Below are 4,711 nucleotides of genomic sequence, written 5' to 3' on the forward strand. Positions count from 1 at the left end.
GCCTGGCTGTGGGTCTCTATATTTGCTCCCATCTGCTGCAGGAGGAAGCATCTCTGATGATGGCTAAGCAAGGCGCTGACCTATGAGTACAGCAGAATGCCATCAGAAGTCATTTCATCCCTACTCATTTTTAGACTAGCATTATTTGATTTTGTCTTAGGTCCCTGGGCTGCCTAGTCTCAGATTCTTGGTCACCCAAGCAGTGCTGGGTATGATTTTCATCTTGTGGAATGAGCCTTAGTTCAAATTGGTTATTGATTGGGCATTTTTATAAGCTTTGTGCCATTGCCCTAGTCTATGTTTTAGGCAGCGCACCATTGTAGATTGAGTTTGTGACTGGCTTGGATTGAGAAGACTGTAATTCTAGTTTCTAATATTTATCTGGTTTTCATTGGGTGCTTGTGTTTTAGCCCTTGGTTTGTGTTTTTTCTCTGGTTAAATATATGGAATTTCTCAGGAATTTGTCACCACTGTGTGGTGGCCATGCTTATCTTCTCTGTATAGCTCCAATTATAGTTTATGGGCTGCCCAAACAAGCGTTTGCCCTCAGTCTTTTGTTTTTTGTTTTTTAAGACAGGGTTTCTCTGTGTAGCCCTGGCTGTCCTGGAAGTCACTCTATAGAACAGGCTGGCCTTGAACTCACAGAGATCTGCCTGCCTCTGCCTCCCTCAATCTTAATGGCAAGTCCATCTATCCTTGTTGTTGCATTCCTTTGTCAGTATAAGAATCAAGTTTTTTCAGGACTCCTGTGGGTCTGAAGACCAGCAGCTCTCCACCAGTCTGCCAGGCCTTTTGTGTCAAACGGAGGCGTGCAGTGTAGGCACATGGCTCACAAACAAAGCTGTGAAAGGAGTTTCCGAGACATTGTGGGAAAACTCCGAGTGAACAAGGCAGGAGTCTTGTCATCTCTGTTCCCACATAGCATGGGTTGTTCTTAGAGTGTGCTTTCATGTATCAGATAGGCATTAAATTTCCATCAGATTCTTCACTGCTACTGGCCATTTTTATTTGTTTTATATGAGACTTGAGTCTGCCTCATTTTCAGGCCCTGCTCTCCCAGGTTCATGCTGCCAACTATAGCAGTAAACAATCCAGATTCATGACCTCTCCAGCGTGACACAGCTATTGTTGGACTATCTGGACTGTACCCCATAAGCCAATATAATAGCTCCCCTTTTAATGTGTATTTATTCTGTTTTTTTTTCTTTAGAGACTCTAATATATTTACTTTTCAGAATTCTTCCAGCCTTCCCTCACTTCCCAATGCCAAAGCCAATCCCCCATGTTTAAGTATTTGTTACAGCAATTCACTTCTGGGTCCCAAAATTCTCCCATATAACCCATACTTTCTTGTAGCTTCCATAACAAATCACACACAGCCCAGTGATCCTTACGTATTTTACTTCTATCTCCCAGCCCTGAGAATATAAACACATGTTACCACAGCCTTAAAAAAAAACACATTATTTACCAATCTATTATCCCCCGCCCCCGTGTGTGTATGTGTTTGTGTAGGCATACATTTGGAGGTCAGAAGACAACTTCTGGGCCTTGGGGATTGAACTCAGTGGCCAAGCTTATTGACAAGCACCTTTACCCACTAAGCCCATCTCTCTGACCAGCTTTTTATAGGGTGTTGGGGTTTGAACTCAGGTCCCCATGCTTATAAATATTTTACTCATTGAATTATCTGCTATCTCCTTCATCACATATATCTTCTCAGAGTAATCATATATGAAAAAAAATAACATTCTTATAAATATCAATACTAATGGTTATTTTTCTTTCCTCTTCAAGCCTCTGTTGCATTAATTTCATTCTAGATCATACACGTGGTCCTGAATGAAAAATAATTAGATCGCCTGAAGGTAAAAGTGTGGTTGAACATGGATCTCAGTGATTGAAATGCTAGCCTCGTATGTTCAAGGTCCTGTCAACCAAAAGTATTGGTAATGCAGAAATATCATTTCTAGAATGAATATGTGATTAGAAGTTTTGATATCAAATTTAGTTTTGTTTATCTTTTGCTTGTTTAATTTTGTTTATCTTTTGCTTGGAGACTGTGGTCTGTTTACTACAGTTTCATCACTGGCCCAGCTGTAGTTCCAGGCTACTTCTCCATAGATGTGGACAATGTGGTACTTGTTTTAAATGGAAGAGAAAAAACAAAGATCTTCCAAGCCACCCAGTGGTTACTTTACACACAGAACTTAATGCAAACCCAAAAGCTGCAGCATCTGGCTGTTGTTTTGCTGGGAAATGAGCAGTGTGATAATGACTGGATAATGCAGTTCCTCAGAAGAAACGNCTGGGAAATGAGCAGTGTGATAATGACTGGATAATGCAGTTCCTCAGAAGAAACGGAGGCTTTGTGGACCTGCTTTTCATAACATATGACAGCCCCTGGATTAACGGTGCAGATGTTCTCCAGTGGCCGTTAGGTGTAGCAACGTAAGTACAAGATAAGACTATGTATCCCTAGTCTCCAGGATCTAGTGTTCTGAATCAGGAGCATGATGTTTTAAATGATGATAAGCTTACAGGTGATGAGTCCAGGGGCAATCTTTCCTAGGTTCAATATGAGTGTGACCTCATGCCTCAGTGACAATAGTGATCTTTTTCCAAGCCAATTTTTGGGTTTTCTTGGGTATTTTATGAAAAGAGTTGATCTAGTTAAATGTCATTAATAGGCTTGCCTTTATCTTTTAGAATGGGATCATATGGACTTTTTGAAAAAGTAAAGAGATTTTAAAATGAAGAGCCTTCCAAGTAAGTTATTACTTTATTTTTAATATGTTGAAATAGAATTACATCACTTTCCCCCTCCCTTTCTTCCCTCCAACACTTCCCAACTATCCTCTTTTTAATCCCTTCTATGCCAGTTCTCAAATTGATAGCTTCTTTTTTATTATTGTTACATACAATCTATGTGTGTATGCACAAACATATATAAATACAACAAAATTTTGAATTTTTAGAGTGTTTTACTCTTTCCCAAGAACTGAAAACTGTCTTTTGTTGTTGATTTTTAGGAAAGAATGTAGTATAGATTATCAAAGTTATTAAGATTTTCCTGAAGAAACAAGATTTAAACAAAAATGAGCAAAAAGTCTGTATAGTTTATAGGAATAACAAATACTTTTTTCTTTTTAAATTTTTTAAAATTTAAATAGAACTACAGCATCACTCCCTTTCCTTTCTTCCCCCCATGTAGAGCAAAAGAGCCAGCCAAAGAAACACACCCTGATCCTGAAACCAGATCAAAAGATCATTGGCCCTGAAACCAGATCAAAAGATTAAAAAGGGCCAGTGAAAGAAACACACCTTGTCCCTGAAACACACCCTGTCCTGACCTACTCAGCACAAAAACCAGCCAATCTCAAAGTTTACCCAAACTCATGGTTTGTAATCCGACCAGTTCCCACCCTGAAAATCTACACCTTGGAAAACCTCTGCCCCTAAGAATCCCTGTTTGTACCTGTTACAATTTAAAACTGCCTTTTCCCACCCTGGCAGAGGCAGCCACTCTCCTGGATCCTCCGCTTCACCCCCAATCTCTTGAATAAAGTTTAGGTAACAAGGTTCTTTTTTGGGAGTGGAGTGGGGCAGAAAAGTAACACTTCCCTTGGAGCAGGAGCAGAACTGCTACATTTCTGCAGGGGAGCTCCCTTAGTAGAACAGAGCTATAATGGCTCTCTTGGTGAGGAGCAGATGTGCCTCATTCCTGAGGAGAAAGCATTCCCCACTGAGAAAAGAGCTGTAGGCATTGCCTGGTTTCCAGTGCCCAGGATATGTAGGGATAAGTCCCACCCCTTAGGGGGCATGTTCGCCTCAGGCTAAAGTTTGCCTATAAATTTGGCGAGCTTGTTCCCAGCGCTCACTTCTGCTTTCCTGGTCTCCACTGAATGGTGGTTCTGTAAGGCTATTCCTCCATTAAAGCTGTCTATATTTTGACAATCTGTCTGCATTCACTTACGCCATTACATTTTGGCATCCAACGTCGGACTATTTTGCCCCCGACTCAAACGCGTAGCCTGCTAGCTAACACAGCACGCTCCGGGGTGTCATTTTCTTAGTTTGTGACTCGGGCCCCAGGGCTGAGTCCGAGATACATTCGGCCTTCAGGCCCATAATATCCAGAGAGGCAGGCGGATCTCTGTGAGTTCGAGGGCGGCCAGGCAGTGGTGACATACGCCTTTAATCCCAGCACTCGGGAGGCAGAGACAAGCGGATCTCTGTGAGTTCGAGGCCGACCTGGTCTACAAGAGCTAGTTCCAAGACAGGCTCCAAAACCACAGAGACCACCACCGGCAGGAACCAGTTGTTGCAGGTAAAAGAAAAAATGTTCTTTTATAATTAAAATGTCTGAACACGTTACCATTCAAGAATTTAACAGTTTTTTAAAACTGTACCATGTGGGAGATTTTACAAGAGGTGTCTATCACCCTACCTCTATGGATCTTTCTGGGATTCGTAGTTTTCCTTGGCACTATATGGTTTGATAATAGAAATATGATAAAGTCTTTACGAGCAGAGGTTGCACGCTTAAAAACAATTGAGAATGACAACAATCATCTCAAGAATCAGTTTGAAGTTCTCCAGGAGATCTTTGTTTAACATGACTCGATCAACTGAGCAAAATTTAAAAAAGGTACAGGCTGATATTAAGGAGAAATTCATTACTATGGAAGAGGGAACAGCTGATTTGGAT

The 4,711-nt window shown here is 41.1% G+C and overlaps 1 pseudogene; it reads right to left on the reverse strand.

Moving 5' to 3' along the window:
* Positions 1–437: 437 nt before the first annotated feature.
* On the reverse strand, positions 438–538 carry LOC126494506 (uncharacterized; annotated as a pseudogene).
* Positions 539–4,711: the final 4,173 nt, after the last annotated feature.

This window comes from Alexandromys fortis, unplaced genomic scaffold (genome assembly GCF_014885135.2).
Source record: "Alexandromys fortis isolate MF-2015 unplaced genomic scaffold, M_Fortis_MF-2015_v1.1 scaffold_371, whole genome shotgun sequence".
In the NCBI taxonomy this organism is placed as follows: domain Eukaryota; kingdom Metazoa; phylum Chordata; class Mammalia; order Rodentia; family Cricetidae; genus Alexandromys; species Alexandromys fortis.